The following is a 22,559-nucleotide window of genomic DNA, read 5'->3' as shown; positions in this document are numbered from 1 at the left end:
TCTCTCTCTCCTCTCCCATCCCCTACTCTCTCTCTCCTCTCCCATCCCCCACTCTCTCTCTCACTCTCCCTCTTCTACTCCCTCTCCCATCGTCTAATCTCTCTCTCCCATCCCCTACTCTCTCTCTCTCTTACACACACTCTCATCCCCCTCTCTCTCTCTCCCTCTCCCATTGCCTACTCTCTCTCTCCCATCCTGTACTCTCTCACTCTTGGGCTACTCTCTCTCTCTCTCTCCCCCTCTCCCATCCTCTAGTATTTCTCTCTCACTCACACACTCTCATCCTCCTCTCTCTCTCTCCCTCTCCCTCTCCTACTCCCTCTCCCACTACCTACTCTCTCTCTCTCATCCCCTACTCTCACTCACTCTCTCCCATCCCATTCTCTCTCTGCCACCCCCTACTCTCTCTCTCACAATCTCACACTCTCTCCCATCCCCTACTCTCTCTTACACACACTCCCATCCCCCTCTCTCTCTCCCTCTCCCACCACCTACTCTCTCTCTCTCTCAGTCTCTCTCCCATCTGCTACTATCTCTCTCAAGCTACTCTCTCTCCCCTCTCCCATCCCCTATGCTCTCTCTTTCACACACACACACACACACTCTCTCTCATCCCCCCTCTCTCTCCTCTCCCATCCCCCCTCTCTCTCTCCTTCTTCCACTCCCTCTCCCACCACCTACTATCTCTTTGTCTCACTCTCCCTCCCTCTCTACTCTCTCTCTCCCATCCCTTACTCTCACTCTCTCTCTCCCATCCCCTACTCAAACTCTCTCCCACTCCCTCTCCCATTGCCTACTCTCACTCTCACTCTCACTCTCTCCCTCTCTACTCTCTCTACCACCCCCTACTCTCTCTCACACTCTCGCACTCTCTCCCATCCCGTACTCTCTCTCTCTTACACACATTCCCATCCCCCCTCTTTCTCTCTCCCACTCCCTCTCCCACTTCCTACTCTCTCTCTCCCATCTCCTACTCTCTCTCTCTCCTCCTCTCCCATCCCCTACTCTCTCTTTCACACACACACACACTCTCATCTCCCCCTCTCTCTCCTCTCCCATCCCCTACTCTCTCTCCTCTCCCATCCCTTACTCTCTCTCTCACTTGCACACTCTCATCCTACTCTCTCTCTCTTGCTCTCCCTCTCCCACTCCCTCTCCCATTGCCTACTCTCTCTCCCATCTCCTCCTCTCTCTACTACCGGGTAAAAGCACAAACCTGTGTCACCTTTTATAAAGAAATGTGATATCAGAATGTGACAATTCAACATTAATGACAAAAAAATGGTATTTGTGTTTAAATATGAAGATGATGTAAACTAATGAAATGTGTAGAATTGTATGAATTTTATGCCTATAACTTTTATAATTTTTTTGACTAAGAATTTATTCATTTTATTTTATTTTGAAGTCCCTTTTTTAACTGTAAAAAACATAGGATGTAGTTCCCGTCAAACAAGTATGTGCAAATCACCTTTTTTTGTTCTAATTTGAAAATATTTTATAGATGACATGTATAGCTAGTGCACAAAAAAAGAAATAATTATTTTTGATGTATATTTTCTTTGTTATAAGTACTCAAGTTCGACCTTGTTAGAATCCAACAGTTTTTTCCTCCCGTCAAAACTTCCCTATCAAATCTATACCTTCTTGAAAATAAATTACATATTCATGAAGAGGATTCTCTCCTCTAGTGATAAATATATATTTTTTATTTTTTTGATATGATTTACTATTTTTTATCATTTTTTGAGAGAGCATCTTCTGAAATGTTGAACTATCGACTTATAATATTTTGATATTATAACATATTATAACTAATCAAAACACTCAAAAATTTATATAATGATGATATTGAATCTAAAATCTATAAAAGGGTATTTTTACTTTTTTTTAAAAATTGAGTTTTGATAGAGAAATGAGATTTGACCAAAATAGGTTTTTGTATCACAAACGGTGACACAGATCTATGGTTTTACCCTACCCCCTACTCTCTCTCTCACACACACTCTCTCCCATCCCCTACTCTCACTCTCTCTCTCCCATCTCGTTCTCTCTCTACCACCCCTACTCTCTCTCCCATCCCCTACTCTCTCTCTTACACACTCCCATCCCCCTCTCTCTCTCCCTCTCCCACTCTCTCTCCCACCACCTAATCTCTCTCTCACACTCTCTCCCCCATCCCCTACTCTTTCTCTCTCCCTTCTCCCATCCCCTACTCTCTCTCTTTCACACACACACACACACACACACACACACACACACTCCCATCCCCCCCTCTCTCTCCTCTCTCATTTCCTACTCTCTAGATCTCTCACACACACTCCCATCCCCACTCCCTATCCCTCTCCCACCACCTATACTCTCTCTCTCACTCTCTCTCTCCCATCTGCTACTCTTACTCTCTCTCCCATTCCCTACTCTCTCTTCCACCCCTACTCTCTCTCACACTCTCTCTCATGCCCTACTCTCTCTTACACACACTCCCATCCCCCTCTCTCTCTCTCCCTCTCCCACTCTCTCTCCTATCGCATACTCTCTCTCTCTCTCCCTCTCCCACTCTCTCTCTTTCATACACACACTCCCATCCCCCTATCTCTCTTTCCACATCCCCTACTCTCTCTCTCACACACACTCCCATCCTCCTCTCTCTCTCTCTCCCCCTCTCCCACTCTCTCTCCCACCACCTACTCTCTCTCCCCCATCCCCTACTCTCAATCTCTCTCTCCCATCTCATACTCTCTCTACCACCCCTACTCTCTCTCCCCTCTCCCATCCCCTACTTTCTCTCTCTGCCACCCCTACTCTCTCTCACACTCTCACACTCTCTCCCATGCCCTACTCTCACACACACACACACTCCTATCCTCTCTCTCTCTCTCTCTCTCTCTCTCTCTCTCTCCCTCCCACTCTCTCTCCCACTACCTACTCTCTCTCTCTCCCATCCCCTACTCTCAATCTCTCTCCCATTCACTACTCTCAATTTCTCTCTCCCATCTCGTACTCTCTCTTTGCCACCCCTACTCTCTTCCATCCCCTACTCTCAATCTCTCTCTCCTATCCCCTACTCTCTCTCTGCCACTAGCACTCTCTCCCATCCCATACTCTCTCTCTGCCACCCCTACTCTATCTCTCTCTCTCTCTCTCTCTCTCTCTCTCACACACACACACACACACACACACACACACACTTCCTCTCTCTCCCATCCCCTACTCTCTCTCCCCTCTCCCATACCCTACTCTCTCTCTCTCTCTCTCTCTCTCTCTCTCTCTCTCTCTCTCTCACACACACACACACACACACACACACACACACACACCCTCTCCTCTCTCTCTCACACACTCTCACTCTCCTGATCTCCTTCCCATTCTATGCAGTATTTAGGTCTTAATAGTGCATGCACACTAAAGCGTGCATGCGCTATTAAGACTCAAATTTTAAAAAGCTTTAAATAGTGCATGCACGCTATAGCACACATGCACTATTTAAAGCTTTGCATTCTACCAAGCCTAAGGCTTGGCTTTGCCTTGGGGATCCAACCCAAAGGTTTGGAGTCTGTAAACTAGTCTGAGATGTGTTTTACTGCAAACATACAAAAATGATTGATTTTTCTTGTGTGCTCTTCTTCAAGTTTCCTCATGGTTGAGCATCAATAAAATCAAGTTACATGACATTTTAGGTCTCTGTGTTAGCTATACAAACATATAATTTATCTTTTATTTGAAATATTTCAAGCCTTTCAACTATAATTTCTTTTGAATGTATGTCCATTTTTTGTCAAAAACCAACATGTACCAATTGGGCTGTAGATTTTAGCTTGTTCATCGAGTTTTGCAACAACTTAGTTTTTTAGAAAGTAGACTCTATTCTACACACTTTGAAAGAAAAAAGTTTTGATTTTAGATTAGTTTTCAATCATTTCTAGGGGGAACACATAGGTATTTCATGTTTTTGGGATGTGTCTAATTAAAAAAATCATAAAAAATAAATACACGTTATAAAATTACCCGAAAAATCTGGGATAAACTACATAGCGTTAGGTAACTTTTGACCAGAGTGATTAAATAATTTCAAAAAAAAGTTCAAATTTTAGGGGGGGCACATTTGTACTGTGTTATGTTTTTTTGGAATAAATAGTATCACTTTCTGTGGCCCTTTTTTTTGAGGACCTAAAACTAAACCATTTTGAAAAAAATTAGTAGTTTAGAAACTAAATTCAAAGGACTACTACTTTTTTTTTGTCATATCTTAAAATTTTGAGCGTAACTATCTTCAAATTCTTGTTGAAGTTTAGAAATTGTTGATTTCAGAAAAAAGGTGTCCACTTATACCCCCCTTTTGGCACCACAACTTGGTGCACTTACCCAAGATTTTTCTAGTGGTTTAACCTAACTGTATTCATTTTCAAGAAGAGTTATCAGTAAGGCTTCTCTGGCTCTCATATTGCACATAAATAGATATCTTTCTGCTTCATTGCATTCTTCAAGCTTGCTTTCTTCTACAATTGCTTTATCACTCTTTATCAAAAGCCAATAACTGAACCCATACATAGAAAATGAGTCTTCATCTAATTGACTCTATTAAACTTAGGATTTTCTTTTTTGATGTGACTCGCCATTAATCTCCCAAAGCTGTTAATCTTTCTCTTCAAGGACCTAATGCTCTAGTACTAATTGTTAGAATGTAAAGTCCACCAATATAACTCTAAGGGGAGTGGGGAATTAGTTGTCCAACTATTATAACAATTATCAACCTTATTAATCCTTAACCACATGAGCAATATAATCAGTAACCACAACAAGGTACTCATGCACAATAACACCAGATATGTTAACTAGGGAAACTCTTGATTAGAGGGGAAAACCTTGGTGGAGATGGTACTCATTAGATGATGTACTAAAATAAATATTCCTTGTAGAGGATGGACTCTATTAGGAGTCAATAAAAACATTCAGTATGTATATCAGTCCTTGTTAGGAGACTTTGAATATCTATTAGGAGTTGTAGAAGGGAGATGAACCCACTTGTTCATCTCTAAGCCTATGTTGTCGATCAGTGACCAAACACTTACTCATTTGCAAGTTATTTAATATGCAAGATTACAAGGTCATCACTGTGATTGAGTTATCTAGTAAAGGCTGAGAAGATAATACTTATATTGAGCAGAACAATGATTACTGAGCATTTAGAAGAGATTGAGCATACATGCAAGCCAAAGAATATAGTATGAGCTGAGCAATATAACAGAGACCCAACATATTGAGAAGTTTTCAAGAACCAAGAAAACAGACTTATCAAAGCCAAGTAACAACATACATGATTGAGTGTCTGAGCACTCAAGTGTCGAGTAATTTATTTTTGATATGTGAGTTTGTAATAGCACAAACTCATATGTAAATCATATTGGCCGACATTCCTATGATATTTAATATCTGTAAAGCCAGATCAAATTTTGGTTACATGTCATTAACAAAAGGTAATGATCCCTAGGTGTACAATTCAACCAATAAAAAAAAGGGATGTAAATGGAAAAAGACGATGAAGTTTAAACCGTTGATCAAGATCTATAAATTTCACAAGAAGTCTATTTAAGGAGTATTCTAACCCTAGAACCAAATATAGAAGAAAAGAGATGAAGCATAGGGAAGTAGAAATATATGTGTGAGGAGTATGCATTTATGAAGGAGTAAAAGTTAACTTACAGAGACATAACCAACAGAGGAGCAATAAGAGCAGTGAAGGGCTAAATAGAAATATCAAATTAGGAGAATCAGATCAGAGATATAGGCAGGAGGAGACCCCATATAATCATGTAGAGAATATCAAGGGTCAAGTACTAAATCAACTATTTTGTGATTGAGTCATGGTGAATCTCTTAACCAAGTGGTCCTAGCAGGCCTATGCAAATCTCCTAATAGAGTCCTTACTTAATTGTAAGTGTCAAATCCTCTAAGAAGGTAAGACCTAATAGTCTTTTAAGTCTTTAATAAGACATACCTTTCACCAAGTAGATCACATTTTATGATCAAACATTGTAACCTTAACAAGTTAACTTTATTTTTGCAATAGTGAAGATTTGTGGGTTTCATCCCCACCCCAATTTTACTTTCATCTTGAAGTGTTTCTGGGTAACCAAATCAGTGTCTTATGTGTTGAACTATTATGGATGTGATGGAATTAAGTTATGTTTCAGCATTACAATTTTATTAATGAATTAGGTATATTTTTATGAAATTGATTTTAAAGTCAAAAAGTTTAAGATCCCGATTCACCCGCCTCTCAGTATCTTGTTTCCCACATACATATTCAAGCAATTGGTATCAGAGCCTAGTTCTCTATTTAGGAAGCTTAACAACTTGAGAGGATAAGATCATGGAGATATAAGTGTACAAGATGAGAAAGATTATTCAATCAGATAATTGAAATCTAGATCGGGTCGCAACAATTGGAGACAACAAAAGAAGAGTTGAGAAAATCCCTCAAAAGGAGAAGAGAGATGGCTATACATCTTAATGACACTCAATACACAAAAGTTGACACAAAAGGACTACAAAAAAATGGAAAGACTAGTAACAAAGATGAAGCAATGACAAAATTGCTAGAGAAGAATAGTGCTAGATAGTGAAAGAAGCAAAAGATCTCAAGATAGAACAAGAAATTCAATCTGTTGCACTATGTGAAGTTATTGAACAAAAGAAGAAAGAAATGGAAGATAATATCATGGATGAAGAAGACAAAAGGTAGATAGCTAGAAGACTCGAAGAAACATCATTTTAAGTTTAGAAGCTTACAAATACAATAGCTTGATATGATAAACCAATTAGTAATTGCAAAGCAGGAAGAAAAGAAAAAAGATTTGGAGATCACAAATCTAAGGTTACAAAATGAGCAATTGAAGAATGAGTTAAGGCATGGAAAGGAACTCAAGAGAAGGATGAACAAACCAATTGAAAAAATCAAACATTTTGGAGACATGATGAAGTCACCAAGAACAAAAGACACCTTCAGACTTGGATACAAGCAATCTTCAATTACTGAAGAAGGAGAATCATCCAAAAGTGGAGAACAAAGGAATGAAAAATAAAAAGGCAAACCCACATGTCATTACTGTGGAAAGATTGGACATATAACAAACATTTGCAGAAGTAAAAATGGTAAGAAAACTCCTAAACCTAAGCCAAGTGGTAATTGTTGTAAATGAAAGAAAGCAAGACATCAAGCTCATGAATGTAGAACATAAAACAAAGATTCAACTAGAAAGGTATCTAGATTCCAAGGTCATTGCTACAATTATCAAAAGTATGAACATAAAGCTTATGAGTGTAGACTTAATAATAAATCACATTGGTCACCTGAAAAACAAACTCATGTGGCAAAGAAAGGCAATTCCTACGATTGGGATTACAACACATGGTACAGTTATCACTATTGTGGTGAATATGGACACATTCTAGTGAAGTGCATCAAGACACATTTCAAAGGAAATTACAAGAAATAGATAAATGGTGAGATAGTATATTTCAGTTGTCTTAAAGTGGGACAGGTCAGTAAGAACTATAAAACCATGACACCTACACCACTACCAAGAAATGAAATTGACAAACTAGAAAGAAACAAGACATGGATAGAGGTAGTAGGAACTAGAAGCAATAAAGTAGAAGACACTGTGATCACCCAATCTAATGGATCTAGCGATCACACCACATCTCACTAAAAGAAAGAGGTATGTAGGAGCTGTATACTTGAAAGCTATATTTTACATCAGTTCCTAGCATTCAAGTGATGAAAAGATATATCTGCATAACCGAAGATGCATTGAGAAATGTTAGCAATGAAAATTCAAAAAGTACTAAGAATCGGTGGTATAGTCTATATGTCAAATGTGCATTCTACACCTAAAGACTGTGAATGACTCAAATTATACAACAACAATGCAATTGCACTTGAAATATTCTCTAAATCATCATGAAAGTATAGTAGCACTTTTGACCCATGCATATCAAATTTAGCATCCATTATCTCCTCCTCATTGTCTACTATATCATGCATAAACACTTTCAATATGGTTCTCATCCCTTTGTTTTCCTCCATCATTGACTAAGGGATAATTCCCACCACATATGCATTGCCACTATACACATTATATAACTTGACAACCTCCTCCAAAATATTTCCTAGTAGGAATTATTCCTTAATTGTAATGTCCCCATCTTTTTAGCATCTTAGTGGAGTTCTTAGCCTTTACATTCTCCGAAGGCTAAGTGAAGAAATAAGGATAAATTGATTAAATTAATTTCTTATAAAGTCATTAAATAAATTAAAATAAAATGCTGACTTTATATTTAATTAATTTAATTTTCTAGAAGCACAATTAATAATTGTATTGCAAGGCAGAAGCTTCTAGACAGTGCATTTTCTAGAAATACAACTAATTATTGCATTCAAAAGATGGAAGCTTCTAGAGAATGCAATTAAATAATATTTTATTTCCTTCTAGAAGGGTGAAGGAAAAGAATAAATAGAGGTGAGAACTTCATTATTTATGATCGGATTATTGTGAATTGTATTTGATATAAACTTGGGAGAAGAAACTAAGGTTTTTGATTTCAGTCAGCCATTGGAGAACATCAACTCATCAATGTTGCAGCCATTTGAATTTGACATTTGAGAGAGCTTCATTCTAGAGTTCTAATTGTGCTTAAATTGGAGAATACATTTTGGCTACTACAGTACACATGCACGATGTTGCGCTACAATATTTATGTTTGATTCATTTCCATTCTTGGACATCACTATTATTAGGTTCCTCTTGCAACTATCAGTGGTTAGCATTGTAATTTTTCAACATATGATTTTGATGTGATAATTTAGAATCAGATTTTGGCATTACTGTGGTCATTATTGTAAGCCCATGAGATTGAGTTCAATAAAGGAGATACATGTTGCATACCATTTGTTTGATGAAATGTCCATATAATAGCATATATGATCAGCATAATAGTTGTATGTCAATTGTCTGTCAAAATGACAGTTGGCTATAGGTATGCATTTCATATCTAGTTTCCATGTATATGCATTGAAAATACCAAAGAACTGCACTTGCATATTAGTTCATTGTAAGAGGCATTATAATATCATTTGCAAACATTCTAAATTTCTTAGCATTGAGAGGCAACATATAAGTGTTTGACAATATTCCTTGAGCTAAAATCAATTAGTTTGGGCAAGGGATATTACATTAACATAAGCCTCAACAATTCATCTTAGGTCACAACTGTATTGCAACAATTCCATGCACTGTGACAGAAAGATAGGCACAAGTTACAATGTATACATGCATAATCTCTTCACATAAATAAGGTCTTCCCAAATGATTGGAACGATACAATCTTGAACATTTAGGGAATGTGTGTTTTTAAACCAAGCCATAGCATAATCTTAAGATAGAGAAAACTCTATAAGTTGTTCCCCTTTCCTAATTAGGATCTTGATATGGTAGTTTATGGGCTTCAAATCGATTGATCCACATAATCAACCAATATAGTAAATCCGATAATTACTCCTATACAATCACACAACCATAGATAAATAGAGATTGTAATCTCCAACACAATGTGAGGCATACTAATATAAGCAATGTTTCATTACCTGTAGTGTATTTTTTTTTTTTTTTTTTGCAAGATGGGGAAATGCGGTGTAACAAAACACATAGGAAAAAAAGACATTCGATAGTGGGAAAGCCTAAAATAGAAGCATGAAGGAAAACACAACACCAAACAATAGTAAATTGTTTATGAAACATTCATTCACATCAAAATTTTAGAGCTTCAAGCCCTAGAAAAAATAGATATGTTTGTTGTTAGAAATTTTAGAGTTCGGAACCCTATAAATAGAGCTCAAGTACTAAAAACCCCCGCTCTAAAAAATATCCATCCTAATGTAAAAAATGATATGGTACATGGGGAAAACCTACAAAAAAATAATATGTTGTTTATGAAACATTCATTCAAAGAGAAATAGTGGTGCTTCAAACCCTATAGAAAATTGATACCTGGCTTTAAGAGACTTTAGAGTTTGAAACCCAAGAAATAGAGCTTGACAACTAAAAACCCAAAAACTCTTCAAAGTAGCCATCTATTTTGATGCAAAAAATGAAATGGTAGATGGACAAGAGGCAAACACAATACTAGAAAATAGTACACCTTTTATGAAACATTTGTTCATAGAGAAATGTTAGATCTTCAAACCCTATATAAAACTGGTACCTTAGTTTTAAGAAACTTTAGAGTTTGAAATCCTAGAAATAGACTTGAACGACTAAAAACCCCTACTATTCAAAGGAGTCGACTATATTGACGCAAAAAATGACATGGTACATGTATAAAAGATAAACATGACACTACAAAATAATACGTATAAAACATTCATTCATAGAGAAATGTTGGATCTTCAGTCCCTATATAAGATTGATGCCTTGCTTTTAAGAAAATTTAGAGTTTGAAACCCTATAAATAAAGCTCAACAAATAAAAACCCTACTCTCAAAAGGATCCATCTATTATGATGCAAAAAAATGATATGGTACCTGGAAAATAGGCAAACATGGCACCAAAAAAAATACGCTTTTTATGAAAAAATTATTCATAGAGAAATGTTGGATCTTCAAATGCTATATAGAGCTAAAAAATTGATTTTTAGAAACTAAAAAATTTGAAACCCTCCAAAATGGAGCTTGACAACTAAAAATCCTTTCTCTCACAACTATTTTCATTCATCCTCTTAATTCACTATTTTAACATTATAAAACATTGAAAAACACTATTGAGCTCACATTCATTACTTGGTTTTCTTTGTCCCCAATTGGCCACACACCAATCTTCCAAAACAATTGTTGTTGTCTCTCCAAACCCCCTTGAAACACAAGAAGGAGGGTAAAAAATGCATTATGGAAAATAATTAATCTCTTTCAACATAACATTCCTAATCGTCTATGGATAAATCATAGAGTTTATAGACTCAGTCTTGCAACTAACCATATTTGTTTCTCGCAGCTTGCCATGTGTTATCCCCTTACATCTCATAGAAATTACGGAATTTAAGGCTAAATCCATCATGGTTTTTCATTTATTAGTCCCCAACTTGTATAGGGTAGGGAACTAATGTTCCTATTGGTCTCCTTTAATTTTTCTAGCTGAAAAAAATTGCTTGAAGCTAAGGTTTCATAAAAAGTGTTTTTAAATTCATTTTCAACATTCAAAAATCTTATTTTTTATTTGTCTGTGACTAATTTCCTAGGCAAAAATCATAATTTTGGAAATCCAAGATAAGAAAGAATGTATTAAATGCTTTACATGATGTCTTTAATGTTTATTAGGAAGGATGCCTACTACATTGATATTTTCCTCATCTTTGTAAAAAATGTTGCAAGCTAGAAATCAAATACACATAACTGTATACTAGGTTTCAATTTTTTTTACAATTGCCATCTCAGGAAAATAAAATGACGAATTTTTCTATTTATTTTATTATTGTGTGGTGGATTTTTGGTCAAACTTTAAAATAGTTGTTTAATTTTTTATTTAAGTAAAATAATAATAATTGAAGAAGCTCAATATCTCTATACTTATTATTTTTATATTTTGTACCTTCATTAACATTAATAGTATTTAATTTATTTTGAGTTATTTATATGTATTATTTCTACAATTTTAATTATTTTAATAAAGGTAAAATATGATTGTCATAGGTTCTCCTTGCAATCATAGGGGTTCTAAATATTGATCCCATCATGATGACCTTCAACGTAAGCTACAAAGACTTAGCCGTTAGTAGAAACATGAATCACATGCTTGTGAAATTTGATCACAGGCTTCTATCGCCCCACTATGTTTTCAATATCACTCATCATATTAATAATTGCATTCATTGCTCTTTTTCAAATTTGCCTTTACATTCATTGTTTTAAAGCATTCGCATGCAAAGCGTTTAAAATTAAATATCATAATAGTAATTATTGAGAGACTTACACATTGTGTAATTATTTATGTTTGATCTATTTCCCCAATACCTAGTCTCTACTTCCTACCTCTATTAAACTCCATATTTTTTTGCTCTCTAACTATTGTTTCATAGTTAGGCAAAGCCTACAACACAGTGGTAATTTTTGAGCCTCTCATGTGGGAGGTCTTGGGTTCGAATCTACCCTCGCCTAATATATAATAATAATTAATTCCAACAAATAATAAAAAATAATCTAGGCTTTGGTTGTTCACCGATTAGAAAAACAAAAAAAAACTATTGTTTCATAGTTACCATTTATTTATTTAGATAAGGGAAACTTTTTGTATTTTTCTTTTTCTTTTTAAAAAGAGTTCCCATTTTTTAACATATTTTTTACTCTAGCATATCATGTTGTATTTTGCTTCTATTCATTTAAATATATTATGTAAACAAGAAAGATAATTTTAACTCCTTATTTTAATTGTTTATTTATTTATATTAGAATATTTTAAAATAAAACTCGATTAAACTGATAAGATAGTATAAAATTATTGAACATTTTTTTTTAAATTCTTATCAGTTTAATCAAGTTTTATTTTAAGGATATTGTTAGGTAAATTGTTATTTTGAAGAGTAGAGTTAGGGTTAGAAATAGGGTTAGGGTTAGGGTTATCGTTAGGGTTAGGGTTAGGATTTTAATTAGAGTTAGGGTTAGGGTTAGAATTAGAGGTAGAGTTAGGATTAGGATTAGAGTTACAATTAGAGTTAGGGTTAGGGTTAGGGCTAGGGCAAGGGCTATTTTAGGATTATGACTATTCTTAGGGTTAGAGTTAGGGTTAAAATAAGGGTTAGGGCTAGGGCAAGGGCTATTTTAGGATTACGACTATCCTATCTCTAACCCTAACCCTAACTCTAATTCTAACCCTAACACTAACCCTAAACCTTACCCCAACCATACCCATAACTCTAACCCTAACTCTAAATCTAACTATAAATCTAACTCTACCATAATTAGACTCTAATCCTAACTGTATCGCTTAGTTTAATCTTGACTAAAACCCTAACCCTAACTCTATCCTTAACCCCAACTCAAAACTCTAACCCTAACCTTAACCCTTACTTTAATCTTCACTAAAATCCTAACCCTAACTCTAACCTTAACCCCGATTCAAAACTCTAACGCAAACCTTAACCCTTACTTAAATCTTCACTAAAAACCTAACCCTTATTTTAACTCTAATTCTAACTCTACCTCAACCCTAACTCTAATTCTAACCCTAACCCTAAGAATAATAGTAACCTAAACCCTAATTCTTACCATTGTCCTTACCCTAACCCTAACACTAACACACTCTAATTCTAAACCTAACCCTAACTCTAACCCCAAGAATAGTCGTAATCCTAAAATAGCCCTTGCCCTAGCCCTAACCCTAACCCTAACTCTAATTGTAACTCTAATCCTAATCCTAACTCTACCTCTAATTCTAACCCTAACCCTAACCCTAACTCTAATTAAAATCCTAACCCTAACCCTAACAATAACCCTAACCCTAACCCTATTTCTAACCCTAACCCTAACCCTAACTCTACTCTTCAATATAACAATTTACCTAACAATATCCTTAAAATAAAACTCGATTAAACTGATAAGAATTTTAAAAAAAATGTTCAATAATTTTATACTAGTTAATCGTATATCCAAAACTCTTGACTAACCCTAACCCTAACTGATCGTGTATTAACCCTAACCCTAACCCTAACTCTAACCCTAAGAATAGTCGTAATCCTAAAATAGCCCTTGCCCTAGCCCTAACCCTAACCCTAACTCTAATTGTAACTCTAATCCTAATCCTAACTCTACCTCTAATTCTAACCCTAACCCTAACCCTAACTCTAATTAAAATCCTAACCCTAACCCTAACGATAACCCTAACCCTAACCCTAAGTCTACTCTTCAATATAACAATTTACCTAACAATATCCTTAAAATAAAACTCGATTAAACTGATAAGAATTTTAAAAAAAATGTTCAATAATTTTAATATTTATTTATGATATATATTCTACTTATTACGTCGAGAGGCGTTCTATACAATGGCAGCACAAATGCCCAGCACAAGAATATGCCAAGATTCCCTGTCAATAAAAAAGAAATGGCAAGAGTTACAAACTTCTAAATTAAATATTAAATTATTAAATCATAAAATAAAAAATACACCCGAAATAATAGTTGGCCGAAATAATAGGATGCCAAATGGAGGCCGAAATAATAAGCCCGAAAAAATAGGGCTCGAAAAAGTAGGACTTGAAAAAATAGGCCCAAAAAATATGCCCCGAAAAATAGGGCCCGAAAAAATAGGGGCAAAGCAATTTCAATATGATTTATTTTTTTGTTAAATATAATATTGCATGCAGATTCATGCTTTTTTTTTGTGCGGAGTGGGGGAATTTGAAATAAATTCGTGGAATGTGAAGAGATGTCTATTGGGGGAGATGAGGAGTCTCTCACAAACTATAAAACAAAGGCTCCTCATTTCATTTTCATTTTATGTTTTTGCAGGAAGGAAGAGGTTTAGATTATTGGAGGATTAGATTGGAGTTTTTGAACAGGAATAGATTGAAGTTTTGGAGTAATTTTTTTGCTAGTGAGATTTCTATTTTCTATTTAGAGTTAGATGTAGACATAGATTCAGATTCAAAATTAGTTATAATATTCTACTTTGATTTAGATTTCAATTTCAATTAGTTCCATTTAGATTTCTAGAATTATATTCGAAATTGTTTACGCTTATATTTAATAGTTTAATCTTGCATGTTTGATTTAGATTTAGATTTGCATTCAAAATCTTTTGAGTTATATATTTTATAATACTTTTCATTTGCATATTTTAAAAGTGCATGTTTCAAATTAGTTTTAGATTTGAATGTTTCATATTAGTTTTAGATTTACATATTTCAAAATAGTTTTAGTTTGCATGTTTTAGATTTGAATGTTTCATAATAGTTTTACATTTGCATGTTTCAAAGTATTTATATTTTCATGTTTCAAAGTATAATTTTATCATTTATGTGGATGACAATGTCACCATATCAATACAATTTATATTTTATTAAAGATAATGATTTATTTAAAGTACACAAATCATATATTTGGTATATATTTTATCATTATTAGATTGTAAAATATAGAAAAATTCTCCAAATAATAGATGGCCAAAATCATATGAAGCCAAATGGATGCTAAAATAATAGGGCCTGATAAAAGGGGCCAAAAATAGTACCCAAAAAAATAAGGCCAAAAAAATAGGGCTGAAATAATTTCATTAAATTTTTAAATATATAATATTTTCTTTTTGTTAAATTTATTTTTGCATGCACATTCACGCTTATTTTTTGTGGGGAGTGGGGGAATTTGAAACAAAATCATGGAATGTCAAAAGACATCTATTGGGAGATATGAGGAGTCTCTCATGGGTTATAAAACAAATGCTCCACGTTTCATTTTCATTTTGTGTTTTTATAGGGAGGAAGAGGTGGAGATTATTGGAGTGGATTAGAGTTTTTGAAGAGGAGTAGATTAAAGTTTTGGAGTAATTTTTCGCATGTGAGATTTCTGTTTTTAATTTAGTTTTGCATTTAGATTTAGATTTAGTTATATATTTAGATTTAAATGTAGATTTAATTTCAAAATTAGTTATAGTTTAGCCTTGCATGGTTGATTTAGATTTAGAATTCAAATTGAATAAAAATCTATTTGATTTAGATATTTGATAATACATTTCATTTGCACATTTTTAAAGTGCATGTTTTAATTTAGAATAATATTTGCATGTTTCATATTAGTTTTAGATTTTCATATTTCAAAATGGTTTTGCTTTTATGTTTTAGATTTGTATGTTTCATAATAGTTTTATATTTGCATGTTTCAAAATATTTATGTTTTTCATGTTTCATAATTAAATTTTATCATTAATGTGGATGGCAAGGTCACCTTATCAATAAAATTTGTATTTTATTAAATTTAATGATTAATTTAAAATAAACAAATCATATACTTAGTTTATATTTTATCATTATTTAATTAGATTAATTATGTGTTTTATTTAAATTTTTTCACAGTATATATAATTTTTTATTAATATTTATGTTTGTAATGTTTGAAAAGTGGAAGACAATGCCACCATATTTCAAGCATTACAATCAAACTATTTCATTTGAAATAGTTTTGATTTTTATTTATGTTATTTAAAAAATTATTCATTTGAAAGAATTCATGTTAATTATGAATACTTTTTTATTCTGATAATTTCTATATGTTCGTGTTTGTTTATAAGTTCGCAGGTTACTATTTGAGCTATGGATGCCTCAAACAAAGAATCAAACATTATTTGATACTAGCCTGACTACTTCAATAAACTCAAATGATTTTTTTGAGACTGAGTTTGACAAATGCCTACAAATAATTAAAGAGATGTGCACAACTATAATTAAAGTTATGGAGAATGCAATATTTCCAATTGACTATGTTGGGGAAATAGAAGTAATGCATATGAAAGATGCATAAAAATTCATATGTGACACATCTAGAAAAGTGGATGGGTTTCCCTCAATGATGAAAGAAGTCTTTCATGATCATTGTTCAAACAAAAGAATCCTAATCATTGAAGAATGTGACATGTATTTATGCCATTACAAAGATTTTTATTTTTTGTATATGGTTCATTCTTGTCTCCAATTTTAGAATTTTACTTCTAATTAATTGTATTGGCAGTTTTGTTTCCACATTGTTCTATGCAACTTTCACGAAGAAGAGAACAAGAAAAAATAAATTTATTATTGTACAAAATATTTCTTTAATGGATGTGGCTACTAAATATGTTAATTAAGAAAGAAAATCATAAGTCTAAATAGATGTCCTTAATGATAAGTATATTTATTGATTATAATTCTTAATCATTGCAATAAAAATTGCATTAGCATTATTAAAAATTCAACAATATATAATGTTCTCACATTATCATGTAGAAATAATTTCCATAAAATTGATTCTTATATATTATTTTACACTTTTTACATCATCTAAATAGTTGTGTTGGGACTTATAATTTCCCTTTCATGAATTTAAAGGTTTGCACTATTTGAGTCATTTGTATAACATATATCCCAAATTTGACCATAGTTGTACTCCAAATACTCCAACACTACACCTAAATCTCATACTTCCCTTAACCATGTCCCTTATCTTAGTGTAACATTTAACCACTTACTAACCTTAACCATAACATTGAGTGTCATATAAATGAAACTGTAAACCTTGGATCCTAACCCTAACTCTTACTCTATATATGACTGTACTAAGCATTTAGTAAATTATATACCTTAACCTAACCCTATATGTACTAGAAACTAGAAATAATATTATATTTTTTATAAGTAGAAAAAAAAAAAAAATATATATATATATATATATATATATATATATATATATATTAGAGAGAGAGAGAGTAGGGGGTTTATCTAGAGAGAGAGAGAGAGAGAGAGAGAGAGAGAGAGAGAGAGAGAGAGAGAGAGAGAGAGAGAGAGAGAGAGATTAGGAGGTGTATCTAGAGAGCAGGGAGAGAGAGAGTGAGAGAAAGAGATTAGGAGGTGTATCTGGAGAACATAGAGGGAGGGAGAGATTAGGAGGTATATGTAGAGAGCAAGATGAGAGAGATAAGGGGGTGTATCTAGAGATTACAGAGAGGGATTAGGGGGTGTATCTAAAGACTAGAGACAAAGAGAGATTAGAGGGTGTATTTAGACAGGGGAATATATTACTAGGTGTAGTTAGAGAGTAGGGAGAGAGAGGGAGGGAGGGATAGAGAGAGATAGAGAGAAAGAGAGAGAGAGGATGGGAGAGGGAGGGATTACATTATTAAAAAGATTAATAACTTGTATCACAATAGCACTAATCATGGGCAGTATAATAGAACTAACCGACATAAAAATTTAACCTGACAATTACCCTAACACTAAGATAAACTACAATAATAGCACTAATATCAACTATAATATGATTAATAACCTAGAAATAACCTTAACCGCAATAATAACACAAATCCTAACTCTAACTCTAACTCTGACTCTAAATCTAACCAACCCTAACCCTAACCCTAACCCTAACCTTAACTCTAACTCTAATTCTACCCTTGACCCTAACCTTAACTCTTTATAACCCTAACTCTATACCTAATTCTAACCCTAACCCTAACCCTTACTATAACCCTAATCCTAACTATTATTCTAACTCTAATGCTAATTCTATCCCTAAACCTAACCCTAATTTTAACCCATATTCAAACTCTAACCCTAACTCTAACTCCAACTTTATCTCTAACCCTAACCCTACCCCTAATTCTAACCCTAACACTAACTCTAACTCTAACCCTAACTATAATTATAACTCTAACTCTAATTGTAACCCTAACCCTAACACTAACCCTAACCCCAACCCTAACCCTACCCCTCATCCTAACCCTAACACTCTATATAATGCTAATCCTAACCTTAACACTATATTTAACTCTAACCCTAACACTACTTCTAATCCTAACCCCAACCCTAATTCTAACCCAAAATCTAACCCTAACTCTAACCCTAAATCTAACCCTAACTCCAACTCTATCTCCAATTTTAATTGTAACTCTAACTTGATCCCTAACTCTAACTCTAATTCTAACCCTAACCCTAACCCTAACCCTAGCCTCAATTCTAGCCCTAATTCTAACACTAACACTAACACCAATGCTAACACTAACATTAATTATAACCCTAACCCTAATGCCAACCCTAACTCTAACTGTAACCCTTGTGCTAACCCTAACCCTAATTCTGACCCTAACTCTATCTCTAACCCTTCTTCTAACTCTAATTCTAACTCTAACTCTAGCTCAAACCCTGACTCTAAATCTAACCCTAACCCTAACCCTAATTCTAACCCTAGCTTTATTTGTAACTTTAATTCTAGCCCTAACACTAATTCTTACCCTTACCCTAACCCTAAATCTAACTCAATCTCTAACCCTAATTATATTTGTAACCCTAATTCTAACCCTAACCCTAATCCTAACTCTAACTCTAATTGTAGCTCTAATTCTACCCCTAACCCTAACCTATATATCCCTAACTCTAATCCTAATTCTAACCCTAATCCTAATTCTAGCCCTAACCCTAACCTAATTTTAACCCTAACTATAACTCTAATCCTAACTGTAACTCTAACAATAACTCTAATCTCACCCTAACCCTAACCTTAACCCTAACACTAATTCTAACCCTAACTCTAACTCTATTGCTCATTCTAATCCTAACCCTAATTCTAACCCTAAATCTATCTCTATCTCTTACCCTGACTCTAACTCTAACTTTATCTCTAATTCTAACCCTAACTATACCTCTAACTCTAACTCTAATTGTATCCCTAACCCTAACATTAACCCTAACCCTAACTCTAACTCTAAACCTACCCCTAATCCTAACCTTAACAATATATATAACTCTAACTCCAACCCTAACCCTAATTAAATCCTAATCCCAACCCTAACTATAACCCCAACCCTAAATCTAACTAGGTAACTCTAACCCTAACCCTAACTCCAACTCTATCTCTAACTTTAACTCTAACTTGAACTGGGACTCTAACTCTAATTCTAACCCTAACCCTAATCTTGTCCCTAATTCTAACCCTATATCTAACTCTAACTCTAACTCTTATACTAACACTAACACTATCACTACCTCTAATTTTAACTCTAACTCTAATTGTAACCCTAACCCTAATGCTAGCCCTAATGCTAACCATAACCCTAACACTAACCCTAGCCCTAACTCTAACCCTAATTCTAACCCTAACATTATTTCTAACCCTAAATATAACCCTAACCCTAACTCTAACCCTAAGTTTTTTTATAACCCTAACCCTAACTGTATTTGTAACCCTAATTCTAATCCTCACCCTAATTCTTACCCTCACCCTAACCCTAACTCTAACTCTAATCCTAACTTTATCTATAACCCTAATTCTAACCCTAACCCTAATCCTAATTCTAACTCTAATTCTAAACGTAACACTAACTCTAACCCTAACCCTAAGTCTAGCCCTCACCCTAACAATAGCTCTAATTGTAACCTTAACCGTAACAATAACCCTAAATCTAATCCTAACTCTAATTCAAACCCTATCCCTCACCCTAATTTTAATCCTAACTCTAACTCTAACCCTAACCCTAACCTTTACACTATCCCTAACCCTAATTCTAACCTTAACCCTGACCTTAACTCTAACTCTACCATAACCCTAACTCTAACTTTAATCCTATCTCAAACCTTAACCCTAACCATAACTCTAACCTTAACCTTGACTCAAACCCTAACCTTAACCCTATCCCCACTATAACCCTAACCATAACCATAACGATAACTCTAACCCTAACCTTAATCATGAGCATTACTCTAACCCTAACCTTGACCATAAACATAACCCTACTCCTAACTCTAACCCTAACCTTAATTTTAATCATGACTCAAATCCTAACCCTAACTCTGACCTTAACCTTGATTCAAACCCTAACCCTAACCCTAGGCTTACTATAAACCTAACCCTAATCATAACCATAACCATAACCCTAACCCTAACATTAACCATGACCATAACTCTAACCCTAACCTTAACCATAAACACAACTTTAATTTGAACCTTAACCATAACTCTAACAATAACCATAACCATAACTCTATCCCTAACCTTAACCATAGCTCAAACCCTAACCCTAACTTCAACCCTAACCCTAATGCTAATTCTAACCCTAATTCTATCCCTAAGGTTAACATTAAATGTAATGGTAACTTTGTCCCTAACCAAAAATCTACTTATGACTATAACATTTTACATTACAATATCCCAATATATATATATATATATATATATATATATATATAACTCCTTATATTAAATTTTAAAAAATATTTGAATCAAACCCTAACCCTAACCCTAACCCTATCCCCACTATAACCCTAACCATAACCATAATGATAACTCTAACCCTAACCTTAACCATGAGCATTACTCTAACCCTAACCTTAACCATAAACATAACTCTACCCCTAACTCTAACCCTAATTCTAACTCTACCATAATTGGACTCTAACCATATCCCTAACCCTAACTATAAGCATAACTCTAACCTTAGCCTTAACCATGAGCATAACTCTAACTCTAGATTTGACTCTACCATAATTGGACTCTAACCCTAACCCTAACCTTAATTTTGATCCTAACTCAAAACCTAACCCTAACTCTAACCTTAACCTTGATTCAAACCATAACCCTAACCCTAACCCTAGCCTTACTATAACCCTAACCCTAATCATAACCATAACCATAACTCTAACCCTAACCTTAACCATGATCATAACTCTAACCCTAACCTTAACCATAAACATAACTCTAATCGAAACCTTAACCATAACTCTAACAATAGCCATAACCATAACTCTATCCTTGAACTTAACCATAGCTCAAACCCTAACCCTAAATCCAACCCTAACCTTAATGCTAACCCTAACCCTAATTCTATCCCTAAGGTTAACATTAACTGTAGTGGTAACTTTGTTCCTAACCATATATCTACGTATGACTATAACATTTTACATTACAATATCACAAAAAAATAATTTTTAAATCTAAATTAAACTCCTTATATTAAATTTTAAAAAATATGACTTAGACCCTAACCCTAACCCTATCCCCACTATAACCCTAACCATAACCATAATGATAACTCTAACCCTAACCTTAACCATGAGCATTACTCTAACCCTAACCCTAACCATAAACATAACTCTACCCCTAACTCTAACCTTAATTCTAACTCTACCATGATTGGACTCTAACCCTAACCCTAACCCTAACTCTAACTCTAACTCTAACTATAAGCATAACTCTAACACTAACCTTAACCATGAGCATAACTCTAACCCTAGATTTGACTCTATCATAATCAGACTCTAACCCTAACCCTAAGCTTAATATTAATGCTGACTCAAACCATAGCCCTAACTCTAACCTTAACCTTGACTTAAACCTTAACCCTAACCCTAACCTTAGCCTTACTATAACCCTAACACTAACCCTAATCATAACCATAACCATAACTCTAACGCTAACCTTAACCATGACCATAACTCTAACCCTAACCTTAACCATAAACATAACTCTAATCTAAGCCTTAACCATAACCATAACTCTATCCCTAACCTTAACCATAGCTCAAACCCTAACCCTAACTCCAACTCTAACCCTAATGCTAACCCTAACCCTAATTCTATCCCTAAGGTTAACATTAACTATAATGGTAACTTTGTCCTTAACCATATATACACGTATGACTATAACATTTTACATTATAATATCCCAAAAATAAAATATATATTTTTAATCTAAATTAAACTCCTTATATTAATTTTTTTTTGAAAATTGAAGAATAATTTTATAGTAACTTCATACAACTCTAATTAAAAATTAA

The sequence above is a fragment of the Cupressus sempervirens genome, chromosome 7 (genome assembly GCF_028749045.1).
Source record: "Cupressus sempervirens isolate cs-2001-9-10 chromosome 7, ASM2874904v1, whole genome shotgun sequence".
Classification (NCBI taxonomy): Eukaryota; Viridiplantae; Streptophyta; class Pinopsida; order Cupressales; family Cupressaceae; genus Cupressus; species Cupressus sempervirens.
Note: the sequence above shows the minus strand (reverse complement) of the source record.